This window comes from Sebastes fasciatus, chromosome 23, assembly GCF_043250625.1.
Source record: "Sebastes fasciatus isolate fSebFas1 chromosome 23, fSebFas1.pri, whole genome shotgun sequence".
Taxonomy (NCBI): Eukaryota; Metazoa; Chordata; class Actinopteri; order Perciformes; family Sebastidae; genus Sebastes; species Sebastes fasciatus.
Genome location: NC_133817.1, coordinates 3,942,456 through 3,955,867, shown reverse-complemented (window position 1 = coordinate 3,955,867; position 13,412 = coordinate 3,942,456). Strand labels below are relative to the sequence as shown.

General features: G+C 42.5%; 1 protein-coding gene across 3 annotated transcripts in view; it reads right to left on the bottom strand.

The window, feature by feature from the left end:
- The window catches only part of nav3 (neuron navigator 3), a 470,935-nt gene that overhangs the window by 231,010 nt on the left and 226,513 nt on the right, over positions 1-13,412 (bottom strand). The gene's annotated exons all lie outside the window — the stretch shown is intronic.

Genomic DNA, 13,412 nt, shown 5'->3' with positions numbered 1-13,412 from the left:
GAAATAGTGAAAATGTGAGAGGAGGGGAAAAGCCCTACGAGTTACACAAAATCAGGAAATCAAAAAAAAAAAAAAAGACTATTTGGTTGAAATAAGGAGTTCCAGTTTGTGAACAGCTGCTGGAAGCTCTGGGAGCTGTCTTTGTGAGAAAAAAAACTCACTTTGGTTGTTGCTCAACTGGTTTCTGAGCGTGTTGTTGTAGTGGCTGCTCTTTGCCTTAGATTGGAAAGTATTCGGTCTCTCTCTCACAGCAACTCTTGGCCACACTCACTCTTTCCCTTTCCCTTTTTTATTCTTCCTGAATGGAAACAATTAAACTTTTTAAAAGAAACAGCCTCATCAAGTGCACATGCAGTGTGTTGCAGAAATTGTAATTTCTTTCAGTTGTTTCAGTATTAATATGAAAAGGTACCACTTCAGCAGGTGCCAAAATTGTTAAGATTTAACGGGAATGTGGCAGCAGTGGCTGGATCCAAAACGAACCAATGAACCCAGGAAACCTTCGGTAATATATGGACCTTAGTATGCTTCAAACAAAGTGTCTGAAACACCCTTCTTTCGCACTTTTACAATGTCGGAGATGGCGAGGCTACGACTTTCTGAAAGCTTCAATCTGCCAGCCTGTTAGACTGTTATCTGGTCATTAAATGAGGCGTTATCGGTATAAGCCTCATAGATGAGGGTTCACATGGTCGATCACCAAAAGAAAGTATAAAAGAAGACGACAACGACCTCTAGCGACCGTAGTAATTATGACAGGAGCAGAAGCGGAAGTCAGGCGCTGTAGTTTAGACAGTGTGAAACTCCATAAGGGTTGGAGGATGAGGGCGATGGACGGTACAAAAAACATGCATGTCTTTGTGTTCACAACATTAAGTTTCACTTTCGAAACATAGTTATTTTTAAGCCAAAAAAATATGTTTTTCCCGAAAGTTAACTAACTGGTTTTGTTACCTAAACCTAAAGATGTTGTGGTTTTGCTGCCTAAACCTAAAGATGTTGTAGTTTTATTGCTTAAACCTAAAGAAGTTGATTTCTTTTTCTCGCCTTAACCTAAAGAAGTTGTAGTTTTGTTGCCTAAACCTAAAGAAGTTGTAGTTGTGTTGTGTAAACCTAAAAGAGTTGTAGTTTTGCTGCCTAAACCTAAAGAAGTTGCTTTTAATTTTTGCTTTCACTTTGCAGTAGATGTAGCAGACCCCTACTGACTCACATCTATGAGGCTTATTAGCCGGCCATTGTTGTGAAATAAATCCCGATAGGGACTCGAAAGGGTTTATTTCACAACAATGACCCACTAGCTGTACATTATCCTGCTTATTATACTGCTACTTACTTAAGAAATCAATAATTTGACATGAAAACGGTCCGCCAGAGTCCGACATCATACCATAGCAACGGTTTGTTATACATAGCAACAGTCTGCTATAAAAACAATAACAGGCCGTAGAACGCTGTGATTGACCAATCAGAATCAAGTATTCAACAAAGCCGCATAATAAAGACTGATAACGCACATTCAATGAGCTGATAACAGTGGAATCGGGTGACTTTGCTCAGCAGCTATCTAGATATGCCGAGGTGAATAAGTAGGCATGATGTTAACTTCTCTCTTGAGCTCTCTTTTAGCATGAATGCCTTCAAGGAGAAACTGTTCCAAAGTGTATAGCGTGTCCCCATACAGTATATGATTCATTATATCTTGCCCTTCTCTCTATGATAGCCGGCTTTTCACCCTGCCTTTGCGTGTCTCCATTTGGAATAGTACCTGAGGACATAGTCAGATGACTTCGCATACTGAACCCTTTATATTAGACTAATACAAAGCTAGTTTCATTCATTAAAAATAGGATAAAATATGCTTAATGTTGTGTCTCGTCTTAATCTAAATTAAACAAAACTGACCGACTGTTGCCATCGTGAATAAAGGCCACTTCAGAATTTATATTTTAAAGTAAATATATCATTATAGGTTGGTAAAAGTGTGTAAAAGATGTTAACTGAAGTAACCAAATTGGCAATGTGAAGCAGGAGGAAAGTTACAACGGAGCAGCTGCTGGAAGTGGCCACAAAATTGGCTTCAGGCTGCTTCTGCGTAACAAGAAACAGAGGCTGCGTCAACGTCTTATGCATGTACAGTATATATGACACTGGTGTGGACAGCAGGAGGCTGACAGCATCTCTCACAAACATGATAAAAATAACTGCATTTCGACATCCTGAATAATAACTCTCTTCAAGCTTTTTGATCACGTTTAGCATCGTTCTCAGTTGGGTTTCAGCGATAGTTGCGTGCTACAGTTTGCGATCCTACAGAAAAAGACAGCAGGACTAATGCAGGACAGATATAAATCTGTAAGGGGAGGTCTTCTTCAAAGACTGCAGCTGTGTGCAACATCGGGAACTACATGTTTTCTATCAGATGTTTTTGTTGCTTGTTGAGAGACGGATGAGCCGTACCGCATTTGGACTGCATTAACCGGACACAATATGACATGTAGCAAGTTTTTGTTTTTTTTCCTCTCTCCTTTTTTACATAAAAGGGAGTGAAAGTTTTATATGGAAAAGGCTCCATCTGGTTCAGCTTAGAGAGGCGAGGAGATGTGCTGGAATCAGAGGGGCACATTGCAGTGTCACTGCAAAAACCGGATCTTTTTAACACGGCATCGGCCAATAAAAGAAGCAGGGGAAGGGGGGGGGTTGTCTCACAAATGTGATTTTACCACAAAAATGTATCTCCCTCCTTTGAGCTTATGTGCACCCCCTTTTTGTTTAGTAGTCTGACTTGTAGAAGAAGGTCAAGTTATTGTAGGAATCAGTTAAGTACAACATGATTACTTTACACCACCACTGCTTCCTCCTTCTGCTGCCTCGATGCCTTTGACAGTCAATTGCCTTAATAGGGACGCTGCTTCCACCCGGCCCAGAATAGCACCAGCTACTCCAACATGTTTTCAATCATGCACCAGGGGGCTATCATGACAAGCCTAAAAAAACAACAGGATACCACGTGAATGAATGGCACAGGTCCAACCAGCACTTCTACTGCCGCCGCCGGCCAAGCTGCACGAATCGGGGGCAACACTTGGCGGGCGTCCAGCTCCGCCTGGATCTGTCTGGGGATGTGACATCCCGGGGATGCAGAGACGAAACAAGCTTACACCAAACCTCAGAGAGATCTTTAAAGGTCACATATTGTAAAAAGTGAGATTTTCATGTCTTTTATATTATAAAGCAGGTTTAAGTGATATATATAAATACTGTGAAAGTATCAAAACACTCAGAAACTGTGCGTTTGAAACAAGCTGTCAGGATTTCTGTCCATTTGTGATGTCACAAATATACAATATTTAGACAATTTCACAGTTTTAAACGTAAACATTCTAAATGTGTCCCAGTTTATTTCCTGTTGCAGTGTATGTGAATGACATCAGCTGACAGGAAGTAAACAAGGACCCAAGTTGTTGCCTAGCAACGCAATTCCGTTGCAATTCCATTGAAATGCACTAAAACTGAGCATTTCGGACAGAGGGTAAATACTGCTATATCTAAGCAGACAGTATGAGGAAAATAAAGGTTTTTTTTAAACATTAAAGCATGAAAACATGTTCTAGTAGAAACCCAAAATACAAGTATGAACCTGAAAATGAGCTTGATATGGGACCTTTAACGGGTGGAAACCGTGGTCAGAACCTGGCTCTGGGTGGACGGCCATGTGCCGAGACAATCACCTTACTGCTGCGTCTCTGCTATCTGCAGGTAAAAAGGCCACCGCTCTAACACAGCAGCTCCTCGTTTAACAACATCGAACCTTTTCCAAGGTCAACATCGGCAAAGCAGATCTCAGGTTCACTTCCATCCTAACACACGGCGTCGGGCAGGTCAGCATCCTTATGTTTGGCCACCGCATCCCGACCACTTCTCTAAAAATAGTGCAACGTCAACTCATGTCACGGTCGAAATGCGGAGCGAGTGGTGCGAGGTGAAGACTGGAATGGATATCGTGTTGACAAAGGGAGATTAAATGATCACGCTGTATGCTGAATTGCTCAATTTTTTGTTTTCATCTTTGAGTAATATGTCAGAAAATATGGCAGCCAGACTGCAAAGCAATCAGTGGGAGCTGTAGTCGAGAAGACCACCTCGGTTGAGTCCAAGTCCGTTCCAAGATTAGGTCCTGTCAAATTTATAAACTGAGTCTGAGCAATTGGTCACAACCAAGACAAGAAAAATACCGCAGTAAATCAAAGCATACAGCACCTTCATTCCTACAATAGTAGGAACAACACTAACTAAATGTAAAATAAACGACTATGAACAAAGATGTATGTTCAGGAACACGACCGATCCCTTCAATATCAGCAAAGTGATTTGTAGAATTCTGACCATGTGTCTGAGAGGTGAAGACTTTCTCTTTCTACTGAAGATAACCTCTTGTTAAAATGCCTTCAGTCTTATTTTGGCACAGACATGAAACAGACTTCACCGCTCCTAAATTTAAAGCTCCAGTGACTATTCCTGTGTAGCGCAGCCCAGCAAAGCTTCCCTAGGTTTCCGGCAAAATACCAACCACTAAATATGTGGTGGAGAGAGAACGCATTCCAGCGGAGGGGGGGCGGAAGGTGGAGGTGGCGTTCAAGGACGGAGGGATGGAAGCTGGAGGCGGAGGGGATGACACACTTGCAGGCAGCTTCTGATACAATTATTCAGTGCTGTGTGTAATTAGGTATATTAAGGCCTTTGCACACCAAATCCGAATGTTTTTGTCTGAATTGTTGTACGTTTAAAAATAAAAAAGACATCACGTTGTGTCAATCGCGTTTACACACAAACTCTGAAACTTTCGTCCGTCATTAAAGGTCCAATATTGTAAAAAGTGAGATTTTCACGTCTTTTATATCATAAAGTAGGTTTATAAGTGCTGTATAAATACTGTGAAAGTATCAAAACACTCAATCCACAGAGAAATACACACAGCCCATTTTCAGAAGCTGTCAGGATTTTGTCCATTTGTGATGTCACAAATGGACAATATTTAGATCATTTCACAGTTTTAAATGTAAACATTCTAAATGTGTCCCAGTTTATTTCCTGTTGCAGTGTATGTGAATGACATCAGCTGACAGGAAGTAAACATGGACCCAAGCTGTTGCCTAGCAACGCAATTCCATTGAAATGCACTAAAACGGAGCGTTTCAGGTAAATACAGGTATATTCAGGCAGACCGTATGAGAAACATAAAGTTTTTTTTAACATTACAGCATGTAAACATGTTCTAGTAGAAACATAAAATACAAGTATGAACCTGAAAATGAGCACAATATGGGACCTTTAAAGTTTTCGGAACAATCGCTAAATTAAGTAAAATATGTACAGAAACAACGTAATATCAGGATTGAAAACGCGTGACAAACGTCACAACAAAACACCGGTGTCCTGGTTGAAAGTCCTGTGTTTTATTATAGGAAGTACAATAATACTTCTTAGTATTTTCTGTAACTAAACCACCTAGTGCAGAGTCAAATCTGCTTTCCTGTTTACACCAGCATACTCATGCGTTTTCTGGCGTGGTAGTATGGACGGAGATTATGTCTAAAACGGTACTAAAAGGCTTGTGTGTACGGAGATCGTTTTCATATTAAAACACAGTTTTTATTATATTATTTCTCAGTGTGGATGTAGGAGGATTCAGTTTTCTAACAGCGGGTGTTAAACTCTGTCAACATGTTTCCCTCCTGGTTCAGTTTGATGCCACCTTTGTGATATTCATGTCAGTGTTGGAAAACAAAACAAGTCTAATAGCAGCTTAGTCAGTAAGAAAAACATATAAATCTGGGTTATGGAATCAATAATGTCATGTGTTTATTATCTGTTCCAGGCGCTGGGTGGATGCTTGGTAACCTGTGTGGTTTATATGAAAGATACCGCCCAGGGTCACGTGACGTCAGCACCGAGGTTGCGCCGTGGCTGTGAAAACAAACACGCCGGGGTGCTGGAGATAAGAGGGGTCAACACCTTCCACCCTCCCAGCATGCGCCACACACACAGGATCACACGCAGAGTATAACAAACATACAACCCCCCCAGGGAGGATGGCTAGATAGTCACGCACCTGGACCTGTCAGCGCTCTGAATGCTATCAGTCAACCGCACGTCAGACAACATGGAAAATAAAACAAACACACTCTGAGCGCCGGCACATACACAACAGAGAGGTGGCTGAGCGTACGGAGGCATGTACGGCGGCTCAGTGAACACAGGCATGTGCCATTAACGTACATCAAGCGTGACCCGGGGAGGACGTAAACATACATTCGCTTTCATCCTCTCTCCGTCTCTCTGGTTTCAAGATTCACGGATAGATTCCTGCTCCTCGGTCAACCTTTGGCTTCTCCGCGGTCAACCACCCACGCTAAAAAACACCACGCATCCATCCAAAAACATTGGGGCATCATGGGAAATCTCTCCTCGTTTCACACATTCTCTAGGTCACGTTGCAGATCTTCATATTCAATTCTGAATCGCTGATGTTCTCAATTACTTTTTATAGATATTCCAGCTTGTAAACGATTAATTATCGCCTGGAAGTAACCTGATCTCACTCATACTGGTCAGAGAATCAGGATTATGAAAATAACCTAAAGGTATGATTTTGAAGTTAAGGCACTCATCGTTTAATCATTTATACTCTGATGAGCATGCGTGTGGGTAACATGGACTCTCTTAAGGTGGACCAGCGTAATCAGTGAATATCAGCCTCATAGATATGGTTAGAAGGGGCATGCTACACCTACTAAGAGGTTCAGAAGTGCCGTTATCATCTATTCACATGGTTGATCACCAATACTAACACAAGAAGACAAAGTTAGGCGCCAACCTCTAGAGGCCGTGGTAATTAAAACGGGGGCAACGGAGGAAGTCAGATGACGTAGTATAAAGAGCGACAAAGTCCGTGCATGTAACTTCACTTAACGTACGTGAAGTAATTTAACTCACGGAAGTAGCAAACATACTGTACTAACCCCAAACCATGATCTTTTATTCTAAATCTAACCGAGTGGTTTCAGTTTGTGACGTTAACCACATGGGTAAAATTACGACGGTTTCACTTTAACAACGTGCTGGTAGGTGCAGTTTGCCCCGTCTGAAGCATTGGAATGGTAGTGATAACACCTGATAACGCCCATTCAGTCGGCTGATAATGTTCGACAATCACACTGTTTGCTTTGCAGCTATGCATTCACTATTGCTCTCTTATTCACTCATTCACTTACATATTCTTTAGCTCACTACCTCATTAAAACCTTTACTTACTTACTTTCTTGTTCACTCAGTCATTGGTTAACTTATTCACTTGCTTGTTCTTGCTATCTTCACTTTCCCCATTTCACTTGGACATTTTCTTCCACTGTTGCTCCATCTTCCTCTCAAGCAACAATACCAAAGTCCCCTAGCTCATATTACAAGTAAAGTAATACTTCTGGGGTCAGAACTTGGATCCAGAATTACAATAAGAACGTCAAAAGACTCCTTGATTTCCATCCCACTGTGTTGGAGGAGTGAAAACAAAACATCATTCCTGTTCTATGACACAAGGATAAAATGATACTACAAAGGGGGGATTAGGGAGGAGAAGGCAATGGCAATACATCATTTTCATGCAGCTTCTCCTACACGGTGTGATGCTTATAGCTGCTCTCCTGTTTTTCAATGACAGGCGGCTAGAAAATCGACCATATAGGAAGCAATTTGGGCATTTTAAGCAGCAGAGTACTCCTCAATGTCAGCCTTTACACATCATGACAACTGCTCCTTGTCCTGTCAAATCACCCGGCTCACCCCCACATCGCTTTATAGTCTCCGCTGTCAAAGCTTTCCTCACTTCCCCCTCAGTAAAAAAAAAACACTTGACAAATCTCAAAGGCCAATGACTTTCATTCCTCGCGGCCCAGACGGCGTAAATCAATCCCATTTATGACCATCGCATTCCTTTTTTCTCGTGATTCGCCGCGGTCTTCCCCGCGTCCACCCCCGTATCTCGACGTTTCCCTCATCTTGTAAAACACTCGTGTCCTCTGCGAATCTTGGATTTCACAGCTGGAGTTGATAAAGTCCTAAAGTGCTGAATGGGGACTCTTCCCTCAAAAACAACAAGCAGGAGAGAGGATGTGGAGTTGTCCCGAAGCCTGGGTGAGCTGGAGTGCTGCAGGTGGAAGCTGTTGCCCGATAGAGACATATAGATATAGATATAGATATAGATATAGATATAGATAGGGGACAACAATGAATTATAGAAAAAAAGAAACTTAAAAATTCGATTTTTTTGTTTTTTAAAATGGTCGATTGATGTTTTCGCCTCAATCAATGGAAACGATAACTTTGGTGGTTCAACTCTCCCCACTGCCCTGGAGCTTAAAGGTTTTTGTTTTTTTCGTTAGATTGATTGATTTGTTTATTTGAGTGTCCAGCTGCAGATAAAGATCAGGCTAAACTAATATTATTAGTAATATACTATTTGTAGAATTAGATGCCAGTGGTGGATGCGTACAGTAGGATTGCTTCAGACTCGCTTGACTCGCCAAACATTTCCAAAAACTTCAGAGTAATAATTAAAAAAATTCACAACATGTTTTTATCTAACAAAATATTCTGCTTCAGTCCATATTTGTTGGCAATTAGCCTTTCAAAAATGGCATTTTGACTGGCCTTTCCCACTCGCCACACGCAAATGGCTGTATGGCCGCACGCAAACTGTATTAACAGGGCGGAAGAGCAGCAATTTAACAGGGCCATAAATTACATTTAACATTTAACTATAATAACAAAAAATTCTAGTTTGACTCTAACACTATTATAGTAAATTAACATACAAGTAGGGCGGGGGTTCAAGGAAAGTAGGTTGGGTACCACTGGCTTACAGGACACTCTACACAGCAACAACAATCAGGATGGCCACATGACAAATCATAATATACTGTTCTCCATGACAGACATGTCCTATTATGATGCAGACATTATTCTCTGTCTCAATTGCCATGCATTTTCTCTTCAGGGAAACATATACTAGCTCTGTCCAAACTGTTGGGGCTTCCCAGTACAACTTGACCTCATCAATCACCACAAAGTGTGGGAAACACTACATACACCTGGTTGTTACGCCAGACCTCCAGTCTGATATGCTGACAACTAAACCAATTGGGAAGATGGCGTTGAAATGTTTTATTAACGGCAAGTCCAGCTGAAAATCAGCCACCATGTTGAGACAAGGTGAAGACAAACTCAACTCAAAGGTCATGGCCATTCAGCTCCTCAGGAGACAGACTGCAGGAAACTCTGCCTCAACCAGCAGGAAGACATTTCACCACCTCTGGTGTCTTGACTCCATCGGGGACACATTTATCATAATGTATTCACAGAGTGAAAGCATGTTTTATTGCGGGGGTGTAATACTGTGTTCAGACCAAGACCGGTATCATTTGTGTTCATTCGTGCTAGACGCCGGAGAGGAGAAGGAGCTTGTCTCCACAGATACCAACAGCACCATCAAGCATGGAAGAATTGTTGCTGTTGCTGCTTTGTAAGAAAACCAAAACGCCGTCCTGTGTGGGTTCATAACATCACCCGGCGGCGAGCTATATTCACATTCAGTGTGATACATGACTTTATCTAGCAAGCCACACAATGCTACTGCGGTATGAACCCCAAAAATAAACAGATTGTGCTGTGATTTAATCGTAATAAACAGATCAAAAGGATGCCGTCTCGGTGACCACAGACGGTTACAATATTGTTTTCCTCCGTCAGTGACGACAGGAGGAGAATCTCAGCGCTGATGGGGTTTCGCAACAAACTGGTCAAAATTTAAACAGGAATTAAATTCCAGTATATAATGTATATAGTATATAAACATAGAATTTAATTGAATAGATAGGCTCCATTATCACGATACCTGATCCAGCTATTTGAGTCAGTATCGGCCTGATATCCAATCTGGTATCGGTGCAACCCTAGTTTGCGTTGTGTCGTTTGCGCCATTCACGTCGCCCGGCGCAAATTTGCATCTATTCTCCTCTTTGTATTGACTCTGTATGTACTCGTGCCGTGCAACACACCATAATACTGAATGCGTACTGTATGTGCAGAGTCTACACTCAGTTCCATGCATCATTCACTTAAAGCTTCTCATTTAGCCTTCATGTTACTTCTTAAGGAGATTTAATAAAACACATGAGCTTTGGGACAGACTGTGCTCCCATGACCATAGAAAAGGACTCTTTTATTATACAGTCAACACCTTTATAATATCAACAAAGGCAGCGCGTTTGAACCTCATAAGCTTTTACCAAACAACAGACAAGTGCTCTTTATCCCCTGAGTCACCAGCTTAAGCCTCATTACTTTCAAATGTGTGTGTTAAGGCACACGCAGCTTTTAACCTCCATCCCCCCCGGGCTGTAAACAGGGAAAGCTTGTTGTTTGCTCATCTGATAAACACATATTGGTGTCATCTGTGGCCGGCCCCGGGGTTGCTTTGCCTCGGCCCCTCATTAGCGCTGAGGCTCATGTAATGGCCGCTTTAACGCTGTCTGAGAGCGCCGTCTGATTAAAGAAGAGGGGTTAGAGGCCGCCTTCGGCCGTACCCCTGGAAGCTGGCGCGCCGTCAACGTGTCCAGATGTGAGCGTGATACTGTGCACATGTACCTCTCATGTATACTGTACAGTTCAGAAATCCACATACATGAAAAGACAACGTTGCATGACAACCCAAAAAAAAAGCCGGCTGCATTCACTGTACAACATCTCATTATGTTTAACGTCTACTCAACAGCACTGGCTTGTTAAAGATGCCTTTACACACGGCCTACGGCGCTGCGCTATACGTGCTCGCTGTCTTGTAAACTACACACGGTCCTTACATAAGTTTCTAAGAAAAAGCAGCTGGCGGGCGTCTCGGCTCTGTTTTGATTTATGGCGCGATGAGGGAGGGTGAGAGGGAGAGAGAGAGAGAGAGAGAGAGAGGGGGAGTGAGGACAGTCATCTAATTGGTACACTCTGACCTGCGGAGCAACAACTCAGAGGCTTTCTGAGAGATCCAGGTCCACCTCCGCAGCTGAGTCGCCGTGAGCAGGAAGTGTGTCTACCTACAGTATGACTGTGTGTGTGTGTGTGTGCGTGACAAGACAGTATCGGCGGTGGGAGTTCCTCTCCTCTGACACAAATGTGTCGGCCGTACATCCTGTTGACTGGCGGCGTGTTGTAGCAGATGGGACTTATGGGCCTCCTGCGTCATGACTACTGTACACTAGAATCTTCATTCCCCGAACACGGGATATGTAACGTTGATATGATAACTTTGTATTGGGTCTAAATGCTGTTTCAGAGAATAAACTTCGGCTAGAAACTAAACATTTGTATGAAATACATTTCAGTGATGATTTGGGCTGGGTATCATCAGGGCTGTCGCAATAACCTCAATATTGCAATACCGAGCTATTGACAAGCCAACAACAGCGGATAGCAAGCAACCGCCACAACCGCTATGGTCACGTACTTTTCTTTTTTCGAATCATTTGCAATGGGAGCGCCGTGTATTCACACTTGGCTACAAACACCAGCAGCGTGACAAGGTGCAGAGCGTCTAGTCAACGCCGAACGCTGCACGTTTGGTCTTCAACTTTGGGTAAAACGCTGCACTCATCACTCGTCACTTTTTACCCAGCCGGCAATGGGTTACGATGCACAGTGCTAACACCATACTAATACTCTCTCTAGAGCCAGTCGTTGTAAGAGTAAGGATGTATGTGAGAAGTGAGTGGTGAAGCAAGAGAGAGAGAGAGAGCGGCGGCGGCGTCAGCAGCGAGTAACGTTATTGACTGAGACGGAAAAGTTAACAGTGTTTGGTTTGTCCGTTCTGGGCTACTGTAGAAGCATGGCGATGCAACATGCCGGACACCGTGACCAGGACCCGCTCCCTATGTAGTTATAAACGGCTCATTCTAAGGTAATGGGTTGTAGCTGCTGCGGAAGCGGGCCAATCACACGTTGCATTAAATTGAACAACGCTTGCGTTGATTGTCTACATGTGGACACAAAAAGGATCGACTCCAGGTGTAGTTTGACTGGAGAAATGTCGATACTACTTGGGGACGGGGTTATTTCGGTCAATAGCCTTAAAGGAATCAAGGTACCGATATACCCAGCCTCAGTGATGATGTGTCGACATTTTGGGGTTAATTTGTGGTTTCCTGTGGGCATGTTTTGCAAGTGTGGCCCATGCTGAGCTGCTTATGGCTAGCGACGTGAGGCTGGGGTTACATCAACAATAAGAAACAAAAGAACTGGAATGCCAGACAACTATTATGTGTATGTAAGTGGAATCATCACTGAGGCCAACGACCTCTCTACGAGACTCTAGCTCTTCCTCTTTTGTCTTCCTGCCACTGCTGTCTCCATCAATCAGTGAGATGCTACCAAAGCCTTGGAGGCCATGCAGTGTAAAGTGTGTGTCCGTCTGACAGTGAGACATACAAACACTTCAGAGAGCGAATAAGTGAGAGAGAGAGAGAGAGAGAGAGAGAGATACAGACAGAGTCAGAGACAGAGAGAGCTTTAATGTGAACAGAAAATGAGGGTAAAAATAGAAGATAGTGGTGAGTAAAGAGTGTTTCCTCCTGTGTTGTGTTTGTATCTAAGGGTGGTCCAGCCAGTGTTTACACTCAAGGCTCTTTTCGGTGTTTTCGCTGTGTCTGATGAGAGCCGCTGAAAGCTTAATGGCTGCGGTTATTACAGGATTCTCTCAAAGTTAAATGGCAAACACACGGTTTGGTTTTCGTTAGACGGACCAAAATATAAAAAAAAAAGTTTTGTATTGAATGGGGAAAGTAAACGACAAAGTAAAAGTACTCATGTTATACAAGACATCTGTCCTGTAATCAGTGGTTAATGGCTTTATTCTGCGTTTTGACTTTATTGTATGTTATATGGTGGAACCAAACAAATGTATTGTTACATCAACCATCTGGATACTTATAGTACAACACAGAGTGTTGGTTGTGGTGGTAATAGGCAGCTGTTGACTACAGACGGGAAATGTTAATATCACTCATTATCGCTGCAGATTAATTAGGTTCCTTTTAGGTGCAAAATCATAACTAAAAAACAGGCACATGCATGCGCTGTAATCCCCTTATAAAGCCTCTGTATAGGTATCCGGGGCACTAGGTCACTCCAACTCAAATTTTATTTAACTACCAAATAATATATTTGCATTATGGATGGGTCAACAGAAATTTGTATCAGAAAGATGCATGTTTATCTTTGCCATTTTATTATTACTCTACTGTAACAACCCCTTTTGCTTTCCAAATCAGGTAAATACGGTACCTGAAATGTAGTAGTCGATACCAATACCAGGG